This window comes from Antechinus flavipes, chromosome X, assembly GCF_016432865.1.
Source record: "Antechinus flavipes isolate AdamAnt ecotype Samford, QLD, Australia chromosome X, AdamAnt_v2, whole genome shotgun sequence".
Classification (NCBI taxonomy): Eukaryota; Metazoa; Chordata; class Mammalia; order Dasyuromorphia; family Dasyuridae; genus Antechinus; species Antechinus flavipes.
In genome coordinates, this window is record NC_067404.1 from 9,126,567 (window position 1) to 9,140,969 (window position 14,403).

Here is a 14,403-nt window from a genome sequence, read left to right on the forward strand (position 1 = left end):
CAGACAAACAAGCAAAAAGATAGATAAATAGAAAGGTAGGTATATAAATGGAGAGACACACAAGCAAACAGTCAACCAGCCAGGCAAGCAAGCACACACACACACACACACACACACACACACACACACACACATAATTAGAAATATAAAGAGATAGAAAGCAAGATAGACAAATAGGCAATTAGATAGAGAGATGAATAGAAAGATAGATGGATAGAAAGATGTAGAAAAATGGAAAGGTAGGCAGATAGATGGATAGATAGGTAGATAAATAGATAGACAGAAAGACAGACATTCAGATAGATAAATACAAATATAGATAGATGGATAGACAGACAGATAAATAGAAATATGGATAAACATCCAGCCAATCAGTCAGTCAGGCCTGCCAGCCAATCAGCTAGTCAGCCTGCTAAGACAGGCAGATAATTAGAAAGATAGATAGATAGATGGATGGACAGACACACAAACTGACAGAAGAAGTTTAGAGAGACAACAGATATAGAGAAATATAGATATATAGATAGACAGACAGACAATTAGATAAATAGAAAGATAGATGGATAAATAGATAAGTAGAAAGATAGAGGGATAGATAGAAAAAGGCAGATAGATAAATAGTAATAGATAGATAACTTGAAAGCTAATAGTTAGATGAACAGACAGATAAATAGAAAGATAGATAGAATGATAGATGAATAGATAACCAGACAGAAAGATAGCTACATAGAAAGATAGATAGATAGAAAGGTGTATCCATCCAGACAGAGAGATAAATAGAAAGATGGATGATTGACAGCCAGATAGATAGATAGACTGACAGGTAAATAGAAAGACAGCTAAGTGGGTAGACAGATACACAAACGCAGAGATAAATGGAAAGATAGTAGATAGATGGATAGAGAGCCAGATAGACAGACTGGTATATATACATACTATATATATATATATATATATATATATATATATATATATATATATATATATATATATATATATATATATATACACACACATACATACAGAGATATAGAATGATAGACAGATAGATGACTAGACATACACAGATAAATAAAAAGATAGACTGATAGATGGATATACAGCCAGATAGACAGAGAGACAGACAGAGATGGATAGATAAAAAAATAAAAAGATACATGGATAGACATACAGATAGACATATAGAAAGACATATAGATAGATGTATAGTCTATCTGGTCTGTCAGACAGATAGCCAGATAAATAAAAAGATAAATAGATATATAGGTGGATAGACAGACAGAAAAATAGGGAGATAAGTAGAAAGATAGATGGATAGACAAATAAAAAGATAGTTGGATAGGTGGATAGACAGACAAATTAGTAGAAAGATAGATGGATAGATAGAAAGATAGAAAAGTAGAAAGATTGATACATGGATGGACAGAGAGACAGACAGATATGTACATAGATAAATATAAAATTCAACAGATAAGTAGAAAGATAAACAGATAGATAGATTTATAGACACCCAGATAGATAGATAGAAAGATAAATAGAAAGAAAGATACATAGATGGATATACAAACAGCCAGAAAGATAAATAGAAAAATAAATAGATATAGGAAGAGAGAGACAGACAGACAGACAGACACACACACACACACACACACACACACACACACACACACACATACACACACACACACATACACAGAGAGAGAGAGAGAGCTACTTTGAAAGATAGATGAATACACAGCCAAATAGACAGACAGAAGAACAGATAGACAGATAGAAAGCAGATAAATAGAAACATAGATAAATGGATAGAAAACCAAATAAATTGACACATAGATAGATAGATAGATAGATGCATAGCCAGAGAGACAGACAGATATGTAGATAAACAAATACATAGATAGATTGATAGACAGCCAGATAGATAGATAAATGATAGATACATAGAAAGAAAGATACATAGATGGATAGACAGCCAACCAGCCCGAAAGATAAACAGATGGATAGAGAGATAGAGATAGACAAATGGACAGCTACTTTGAAAGATGGGTAGATAGATGAATATACAGCAAAACAGACAGACAGAAGAATAAACAGATACGTAGATAGAAAGTCAGATAAATAGAAATAGATAAATTTAAACATGGACAGATAGATAGCCAGAAAAATAAGAGGAGAGAGTGAGAGAGAGAGAGAGAGAGAGAGAGAGAGAGAGAGATACACAGACAGACAGATAAATAGAAAGATAGATAGGTAGATTGACAGCCAGCCAATAAGTCAGCCAGCCAGACAGACATATAGATAAATAGAAAAATACAGATAGATGGATAGACAGACAGACCAAAAAATAGATAGATAAACAGAAAGATAAGTACATATATGGGTAGACAGCCAGATAGTTAGAGAAATAGAAAATCAGATAGATAAATGCATAGACAGATAGACAAATAGATAGGTGGATAAATAGAAGTATAGGTAGATAGATGGATAGACAAATACAAACAGATAGATAGATAAATAGATAAACAGATAAATAGAAAGATAGATTCATAGGTGCATAGACATAGACAGTCAAATAGAAAGACAGATAAATAAAAAACATTTAAATGGATATTCAGACAGACAGATCGAGATAAATAGAAAGATAGATGGTAGACAGAATGATAGATATACAGATAAATAGAAAGATGGATGGATAGATAGCTAGATAGACAAACAGATAAAAAGAAAGATAGATGAATGGATAAAGAGATAGGCAAGCAGGAAGACAAGCAGAAAGACAGAAAAACAGACAGACAGGCAGACAGACAGGCAGATAAATAGCAAGATAGACAGGAGATAAATAGAAAGTTAGATAGATGGACATATTGACAGACAGAAGCATAAACAGATGCACAGACAAATAGATGCATAAATAGCCAGGTGGACAAAAAGGTAAATAGAAAGTTAGATAAATAGAAAGCTAAGTAGATAGATGGATAGACAGATACAGAGACTCACAGATAGACAGAGACAGACAGATAAATAGACAAATAAATAGAAAGAGAGTAGGTGGATGGATATAGAGAGAAAGACAATGAGAAAGGCAAGAAGACAGAGAAACAGGAAGACAGACAAGAGATAGATAGATAGATAGATAGATGATGGATGGATGGATGGATATATAACCAGACAGTCAGATGGATAGACAGATAGACAGACAGATCGATAGACAACAAAATAAAGAGACAGGTAGGCAGACAGACAGACAGATGGACAGGCAGGCAGGTAGATAAATAGAAAGATAGATAGGTATACAGATAGAAAGATAGAAAGATGGATTTACAGATAAATAGAAAGATAGGTAAATAGATGGATAGAGGTAGATGTAGAGGGTCACAGTCAGTGGGGAAACTCTGGGTAAGGTATAAGACCCTTCAGCCCAGAGGGAACCTGCTGACAAGGTCTGGTTCGGCTCCCCATCTTCCCTAAGGGCTCTCGGCCTTCCTGAGAAGTCAGGGGGCAGTGACCACCTGTGTGTGATTGAGGCAGAGGGATACCAGGTGGAAGTGATACCAGGTGGCAAATGGCATACAATAGCAAGTTGTTCATGTGGTCCCACGTGTGCAATATATACTTAGTGCATGCCCAGTGTTTTTGTTACATAAGGGTATAAAAAGGGGAAAGTCCTTGGAATAAATGGACTCCATTTTTCCACCATCCTCAGGAGTCCCACCTCATCACTTCTCCACTAGGATGGTATATTTTAACCACCCCAGCATGGGGGCTCTAGAAAGCAGGACACATTTTAACCACCCCAGCATGGGGGCTCTAGAAAGCAGGACACAATAGGTAGATAGACAGATAAATAGAATGATATATAGATAGATGGATAGATAGTCAGTCAGTCAGACAGACAGATAAATAGAAATATATATAGGCAGATAGACATGATAGATAAGTGGAAAGATGATAGATAGATAGATAGCCAAATACAGACAGACAGATAAACTGATAAGTAGAAAGTGTGTACATATATATATATGTACACACACACATACATGTATATAAAGATAGAGAGATAGGTAGATATATAGATACATAGATAAACAGATATCTATATAGATAGATACACACAGAGAGAGATAGTTAGATAAATAGATGGATAGACAGATAGACAGCCAGATAGACATATAGAAGACATAAATAGATAGACAGATGGACAGACCGACCAACCAGAGATAAATAGAAAGATTGATAGAAGACTAGATAAACAAATAAATAGAAAAATAAGTACATAGATGAATAGACAGCCAGATGGACAAATAGATAGATAGACGGTTAGATAGAAAGAGGGATAGATAAATAGAAAGATTGATAGATAGATGGAGAGAGATACAGAGACTCACAGATAGAGAGATAGATAGATAAATCTATATAGATAAATAGAAAAAGAGTAGATAGAGAGAGAGAGAGACAAGAAGACAGATCGACAGATACACGGAGAAATAATTACAAAGATAAATAGATGGACAAACATACACACACAGAGAGATAAATAGAAACATACATAGATAGATGTATAGACAGCAAGATAGGCAGGCAGATAGACAAATAAATAGAAAGATAGATAGATAGACAGAAAGACAGATAATAGAAAGATTGATAGATGGATGGACAGCCAGCCAGTCAAATAGATAAATTGAAACATAGATAGATAGCCAGATAAATAGAAGGATAAATAGAGAAATAGTTAGATAGGTGGGTGGATGGATGGATACACAGAAAGACAGATAAAGAGAAAGATAGGTAGATGGATAGACAGATAGACTAATAAATAGAAAAATAGATGGATCAGCAACCAGCCAGTAAATCAATCAGCTAGCCAGACATATAAAGAGAAAAATACAGATAGATGGATAGACAGACCAACAGATAGATAGACAGATAAATAGAAAGATAAGTATATAGATGGATTGACAGCAGATAGAGAAATAGAAAATCAGATAGATAAATGGATAGACAAATAGATAGCCAAATAAATATAAATATAGGTAGATAGATGGATAAACAGCCAAATACAGACAGACAGACAAGCATACATAGAAAGATGGATTCATACGTGTATAACATACAGTCAAATAGATAGATAAGTAGAAAAATATTTAAACGGATATTCAGACAGACAGATCAACAGATAGAAATAGATAAATAGAAAGATAGTATATGGATGGATAGATAGCTTTCACACAGACAGATCAACAGATAGAAATAGATAAATAGAAAGATAGTAGATGGATGGATAGATAGCTAAGTAGACTGCCAGACAGACAGATAAAAATAAAAATAGATGAATGGATATACAGACAGACAGGCAAGCAGGCAGATAAGCAGAAAGACAGAAAAACACACAGATTGACAGATAAATAGAAAGATAGATAATTGACAGACAGGAGATAAATAGAAAGTCAGATAGATAGATAGACAGACAGAGATAAATAGATAGATATATATTGATAGATAGACAATAGATAATTAGAATAATAGATTGATAGGTGCAAAATCAGACAGACAGATAAGTAGAAAAATTATTTAAATGGATATTCAGACAAACAGATTGATAGATTAATAGAAAGATAGATTATAGACAGATAAACATAAATAGAAATATAGATAGATGGACAGATAAATTGAAAGATAGATGGATAGACACTTAGATACAGAGAGAAAGACAAATAGATTGATAAGTAGAGAGATAGAAAGGAAGGCAGGAAGGAAGAAAGGGAGAAAGATTGATAGTGGATGGATAAACAACCAGCCAAATAGACAGATAATTTGAAACATAGACAGATAGATGGATCGCCATATAGATAGCCAGATAAATAGGATAGTTAGAGAGATAAATAGAGAGATAGAGAGATGGATGGATGGGTGGATGGATGGATACACAGAAAGACATAAATAGAAAGATAGATGGACAGACAGAAAAATAGAAAGATAGATAGATGGATCAACAGCCAGAAAGTCAACCAGGCAGCCAAACATATAGATAAATAAAAAAATACAGATAGATAGTTAATTAGACAGACCAACTGATAGATAGACAGATAAATAGAAAGATAAGTACATAGATGGATAGACATCCAGATAGACAGATAGACTAATAGAAAATCAGATGGATAAATGGATAGATAGATAGATAAACAGACAGAGAAATAAATAAACAAATAAATAGAAATATAGGTAGATAGATGGGTAGACAGCCAAACACAGACAGATAGATAGGCAGGTAGACAGACAGAGAGAGAGACAGACAAACAGATAAATAGAAAGACAGATTCATAGGTGCTTAGACATAGGTATATAGGCAAATAGATAAGTAGAATAATATTTAAATGGATATTGAGACAGAAAAATCAACAGATAAAGAGAAAGATAGATAATTGGCCAGATCAATCGAAAGGTATAGATGGATGAATAGACAGCTAGGTAGGCAGACAAACAAATAAAAAGAAACATAGATAGATGAATTGATACACAGACAGACAGGCAAGCAGGCAGATAGGAAGAAAGACAGAAAAACAGACAAATAGATAAATAGAAAGGTAGATGATAGACAGCTAGGTAGACAGACAGCTAGATAAAGCAAAAGATAGATGAATGGATACACAGGTAGACAAGCAGACAGATAGAGACATACAGGCAGGCAGACAGACAGACATAGATAGATGGATATATAGACAGACAGACAGGAGATAAATAGATTGATATATTTGTGAAGACCAGTTTAGCAGCCTTGATGCCTTAGAACCAGCCAGAAGCAAAAGTCCTTGGTCTTTAGGGGTAGAAGTGAAGGAAATGGACACAGGATCTCCAGAACCTTCCTTCTCCTTTTCTACCACCAAAGTGCCTCTGGCTTGTCTTACTCCACCCCCTAATCCTTCCCACAATTCTTTGTATACACCAAAAGATTGAACCAGCACAGAATAGTGGGAAGAGCCATTTTCCAAGCATATGATAATAGAGTATTGTCCAATCGGTAATTAGCCTTAGGTGCTCAGTTGTGCGACCTCAGTGCATCAACTCAGAGTTTCAGCCCTTTACATCTCCTGCTTTCTTTTGTTTTAGAATACAGGTGGTCACGCCATCCCTGGCATCTCAGGAAAGGAGATGAAAAGCACCAAAGGGAAGTGGAGGTTGCTAGAGGATTTCTGGGCTGAAGGATCTTATTAGAAACAGGTATGCACAAACCCATCAGCATGGAAGGTTTTACATAGGCACATAGCAATAACACACAGGCTATTAGTGATGATTCTCCCCACAGCCAGTGCAGCCTCAATTGTGGTGTAACAAACATGAATTGTACATGCAAGTAGCTGCATAACAAACAACACAAATCAACATGGCGTTGTAAAAGATTTCCAGAAGTCCTAGAAGGAGGGTATGTAAACAACAGTCACAAGTACGCCTTCTCCAGCAGCCAAGAGATAGTAGATTGATGGATAGCCAGCTATGCAGACAGACAAACAGATAAAAATAAAGATAGATGAATGGATAGGCAGAACAACAGTGAGAGAGAGAGATACATACATACATATATACATAGGTAGACAGGTAGGTAGATAGATAGATAGATAGACAGAGACAGATAAATAGAAATATAACTAGGTAGATGTATAGAAAGCCAGATATATAGACTTAAAGATATACACAGAGAAATAGAAAGATAAATAGATGGATAGACAGAAAAGCAGCCAGATAGATAGGGAGACATAGCAGACAGACAGAGATAGATAGATAGATAGATAAACAGACCAGAGATAAATAGAAAGATTGGTAGACGGATAGTTAGACAGACAAATGGACAGACGAATAAATAGAAAAGTAAGTACATGATAGACAGCCATATTGACAGACAGATAAATAGAAATTTAGATACATAGATGGCTAGACAGACAGATGCAGAAAGAGACTTTCAGATGGACAGATAGATAAATAAAAAGAGTAGATGGGTGGATAAAGAGAGACAGACAATGAGACTGGCAGGAAGACAGAGACAGACAGGAGATAAATAGAAATTACATAGATGGATAATAGACAGATAGACAGAGAGACAGTTCAACAGATAAATAGAAAGATAGAGATAGATGAATAGACAGTAAGATAAATAGAGAGAAAGGAGCAAACACAGTCAGATGGACAGACAGGCAGGTGGATAGACAGAAAAATAGAAAGATAGATAGAGAGAAAATGGATGGATGGATCTACAGATAAATAGAAAGATAGGTAAATAGATGGATAGAGGAAGGTAGATAGACAGATTTTTAGAACACTATATATATAGATGGATAGATAGCCAGGGAACCAGTCAGTCAGACAGACACACAGACAGAAAAATAGACACATAAATAGAAATACAGATAGGCAGATATACAGACAGACAGAATGACAGTCAGGTAAGTGGAAAGACACATACATACATACACAGGTAGACAGATGTAGATCATAGACTGAAAGATAAATAGAAAGATTGCCAGATAGATGTATAGACAGCCAAATACACAGCAAGAGAGAGATAGTTAGAAAGGTAAGTAGATGGATAGAAAGATAGACTTACACACACACACACACACACACACACAGACACACACACACACAGATAAATAGAAATACTTATAAATAAATATATAAAATAGATAAAGATGGACAGCCAGCCAGATAGGCAGACTGGTAGACAAATAGAAAGAAAGAAAGAAAGAAAGGAAGGAAGGAAGGAAGGAAGGAAGGAAGGAAGGAAGAAGGAAGGAAGGAGGAAGGAAGGAAGAAGGAAGGAAGGAAGGAAGAAGGAAGGAAGGAAGGAAGGAAGGAACAGATTACAGAAAGATTGATAGATGGATGGACAGACAGCCTGACAGCCAAATAGATCATTTGAAACATAGACAGATAGATGGATAGACAGATAGAGAGCCAGATAAATAGAAGGATAGTTAGAGAGATAAATAGAGAGATAGATGGATAGATGGATCGATGGGTGAATACACAGAAAGACAGATAAATAGAAAGATAGACAGATGGATGGATATACAGACTGACAGATAAATAGAAAGATAGACAGATGGATTGATAGCCAGCCAGTAAGTCAGCCAGCCAGACATATAGATAAATAGAAAAATACAGATAGCTGGATAGACAGACTAACAGATAGACAGATAAGTACCTAGATGGATAGACAGCCAAAAAGTTAGACAGATAGACAAATAGAAAATCAGATAGATAAATGGATCGACAGATAGATAATCAGATATACAGTTAGACAAATAGATAGGCAAATAAATAGAAATATGCATGGATAGATGGATAAACAGCCAAATGCAGACAGATAGACAGACACATAGATAGACAGGTAGACAGATAGATAGATAGACAAACAGATAAGTAGAAAGATAGATTCATAGGTGCCTAGACTTAGATCGTCAAAAAGATAAGTAGAAAAAATATTTAGACAGACAGATCAACAGATAAATAAAATGATAGAGAGAAAGATAAATAGAAAGACAGATAGATGGACAGAAAAATAGAAAGGTAGCAGATGGATGGATAGATAGCTAGGTAGACAGCCAGCCACCAGACAGATAAAAAGAAAGATAGATAGATGAATGGATACACAGACAGACAGGCAAGCAGGCAGACAAGCAGAAAGAAAAACTGACAGATAAATAAAAGGTAGATGATAGATAGGTAGATAGACAAATAAAGAGAAAGATAGCAGAGGGATGGATAGACAGCTAAGTAGACAGACAGAAAGAAAGACAGATGAAAAGAAAGATAGATAGATGGACAGATACACGAGCAGACAGGTAAGCAGGCAGACAAGAAGCAAGACAGAAAACAGACAGATAAATAGAAAGATAGATGATAGACAGCTAAGTGGACAGATAAAGAGAAAGAGATAGATGAATGGATATACAGGCAGACAGACAGACAGACAGACAAAATAGACACACAGAGAGACAGGAGATAAATAGAAAGTTAGATACACTGATATATTGACAGACAGATAGATGCATAGACAGAGGCAGAGATAAACAGATGGATAGAGAGGCAGATGAGATAGATTGATGGATAGATAAACAGATATATAGAAAGATAGATTGATAGCTGCATAGAAAAATAGATAAGTAGAAAAACTATTTAAATGTGTATTCACACAGACAGATTGGCAGATAAAGAGGAAGATAAACAAGCAGACAGGTAGATAAGTAGAAAGATAGATAGTAGACACAGATAGACATAAAAAGAAAGCTAGATATATGGACAGATAAATAGAAAGATAGCAGATGGATAAATAGACAGCTAGGTAGACAGCCAGAAAAACAGATAAAAAGAAAGATAGGTAGATGAACAGATACACAGACAGACAAGCAAGCAGGCAGACAAGAAGAAAGACAGAAAAACAGACACAGATAGATAAATAGAACGGTAGATGATAGACAGCTAGGTAGATAGAAAGATAGATAGATGAATGGATACACAGATAGAGAGACAGATAGAAAGGAGATAAATAGAAAGTTAGATCAATATATTAGACAGATGCACAGATAAATAGATGGATAGACAGATAGACAAATCAGAGATTAATAGAATGATTGGTAGGTGAATAAAAAGACAGACTGACAAATGGATAGACATATAAATGGAAAAATAAGTACATATATGGATAGACAGGCAGATCAACAAACAGATAAATAGACTGATAAATAGAAAGCTAGATAAATAGATAGATAGACAGATAAATAGGAAGATAGGTAGAATGATGGATAAACAGCCAGATGCAGACAGCCAGAGACTCACAGATAGGCAGATAGACAGGTAGACAAATAAATAGCAAGATAGATAGACAGGTAAATAGAAAGAGAGTAGATGGATGGATAGAGAGAGATAGACAATGAGATAGGCCAGAAGACAGACAGAGAAACAGACAGACAGAAGATAAATAGAAATATAGATAGGTGGATATATAGACAGACATGGATAGACGGATAGACAGACAGGCAGACAATTCAAAAGAGAAATAGAAAGACGGATAGATGACTAGACAGAAAGATAAATAGAGAGACAGACAGACGGTCAGGCAGGCAGGGTGGATAGACAGATAAATAGAAATACAGATAGGCAAATATACAGACAGATAGAATGATAGTCAGATAAGTGGAAGGAAAGATAGATATGCAGATAAAAAGATAGATAAATAGAAAGATATAGATACAGACAGATAAGTAGATGGATAGATAGCCAGATACAGACAGATAGACTGGTAAGTAGAAAGAGAGAAAAGTAGAAAGGTAGATTTATAGGTGCATAGATATAGATAGATAGACAAATAGAGAGATAAATATAAAAATATTTAAATGGATAGTTAGACAGACATCAATAGATAAATAGAAAGACAGCTAGATAGATGTATAGAAAACCAGATATTTAGACAGACAGTTACACAGAAATAGAAAGTTAAATAGATGGATAGACAGATATATAGTTATACAGATAAATAGAAACATACATAGATAGATGCATAGGCATCCAGATAGACTGATATACAAATAGAAAGAAAGACAGACAGAAGACAGACAGACAGAAAGATAGATGGATGGACAGCCAGGCAGTCATAAATAGATAAATAAATAGAAACATAGAGAGATAGATAACCAGTAAATAGAAGGATAGATAGAGAGATAGAGAGATAGAGACATAGATAGATGGATGGATACAAGGATGCATGCATGGATGGATGGATGGGTGGATACACAGAAAGACAGAGAAATAGAAAGATAGATGAATCGACAGACAGCCAGTAAATCAACCAGCCAGCCAGACATATATAGATAAATTGGAAAATACAGATAGATGGGTAGACAGACAGAACAACAGATAGATAAATAGAAAGATAAGTACATAGATGGATAGAGAGCCAGAGAGTCAGACAAATAGCAAATCAGATAGATAAATGGATAGACAGATAGACAAATAGATAGGCAGATAAATAACAATATAGGTAGATAGATGAATAGAAAGCCAAATATAGACAAATAGACACATAGACAGGGAGATAGATAGACAGATAAATAAAAAGATAGATTCATAGGTACTTAGACATAGATAGTCAGTCAAATAGATAAGTAGAAAAATATTTAAATTGATATTCAGACAGATTGCTAGATAAATAGAAAGATAGGTAGATAAATGGAAAGATAGTTGGTAGACAGACAGATAGACAGATAAATAGAAAGATAGTACATGGATAGATAGACAGCTAGGTAGATAGTCAGACAGATAAAAAGAAAGATAGATGAATGGATACACAGACAGACAGGCAGAAAGACAGAAAAGCAGACAGACAAATAGAGAAATAGAAAGGTAGATAATAGACCATTAAGTAGACAGACAGATAGATAGACAGACAGACAAGAGATAAATAGAAAGTTAGATAGATTGATATATTGACAGACATATAGATGTGTAAACAGTTGCACAGATAAAATAGTTAGATGGATAGACACCAGATAGACAGGCAGACAGACAGGCAGATAGAGATAAATTGAAAGATAGATAAATAGATAGACCGGAGATAAATAGAAAGATTGATAGATGGATAGATAGACAGACAAATGGATGGACAAATAAATAGAAAAATAAGTACATAGGTGGATAGACAGCCAGGTAGACAGACAGATTAGTAGACAGATATATAAAAAGTTAAATAGATAGAAAAATAGAAAGATAGGTAGATACATGGATAGAAACACAGATACAGACAGAGACTTACAGGTAGACAGACAGACAGATAAATAGACATAATTACAAAAAGAGTAGATGTATGGATAGAGAGAGATAATAAGATAGGCAAGAAGACAGAAGATAGATAGATAGACAGACAGGAAATAAATAGAAATATATAGATAAACAGACAGGTTGATAGACTGATATACAGATAGGAGATAAATATAAAGTTAGATAGTTTGATATATTGACAGACAGAAGCATAGACAAATGTACGAATAGATAGATGGATAGACAGAAAAATAGGCAGACAGATAGATAGATCAGAGATAAATGGAAAGACTGATAGATGGATAGACAATTAAATTGAAAAATAAGTATATAGATGGATAGACAGACAGATAAAAAGAAAGTTAGAGAGAGAGACAAACAAATAGAAATACAGATCAATAAGTGCATAGACAGATAGATAAATAAGTAGAAAAATATTTAAATGGATATTCACACATACAAATCAACAAATAAATGGAAAGATAGATAAATAGAAAGATAGATTGTAGATAGACAGACAGATAAATAGAAAGATAGTAGATGGATGGATATACAGAAAGACAGGCAGGCAGACAGGGAGAAAGTCAGAAAAACAGACAGACATAGAAACAGATAAATAGAAAGGTAGATGATAGACACCTAGGTAGACAGATAGACAGATGAAGAGAAAGAGAGATAGATGAATGGATGCGCAGACAAACAGGCAGGCAAACAGACAGATCAATAGATAGACAGACTGACAGACAGATAGATGGACAGATACCCAGATAATTAGATGGATAGACAGCCGGCCAGAAAAACATGAAGACAGAGAAAGAGGGAGAGAGATAGGAGAGAGAGACAGAAACACAGAGAGAGCGAGAAACAGACAAAGAGAGGGTGAGAAAGAGACAGACACAGAGACAGAGACAGACCGACCAGAGATAAATAGAAAGATTGGTAGATGGATAGATAGACAGACAGATGGATAGAAAAAAAGTATATAGATGGATAGACAGCCAGATGGACAGACAGATAGTTAAATAGAAAGATAGATGGATGGATGGACTACCAGACACAGAAAGAGACTCACAGACAGACAGAAAAATAAATGTCAAGATAGACGATAAATACAAAGAGAGTAGATGGATGGAGAGAGACAGATAATGAGATAGGCAAGAAGAAAGACAAAGAGTCAGATGGACAGATAGATAAATAGACAGACAAATAGGAGACAAATTGAAAGGTAGATAGATTGATATATTGAAAGACAGATAGATGGATAGACAGATAAATAGAAAAATAAGTACATAGATGGATAGATAGCTATAGGGACAGACAGAGATAAATAGAAAGTTAGATGAATAGATGGATAGATACATAGACAAAGATAGATAAATAGAAAGATAGGTAGATAGATGGATAGACAGCCAGATACAGACACTCACAGATAGACAGGCTTGACTGACAGAGAGATAGATAGACAAACAGATAAGTAGAAAGATAGATTTATAGGTATATAGACAAATACATAGATTGACAGAGAAATAGAAAAATATTTACATGGATATTCAGAGAGACAGATTTGCAGATAAATAGAAAGATAGACAGGTAAATTGA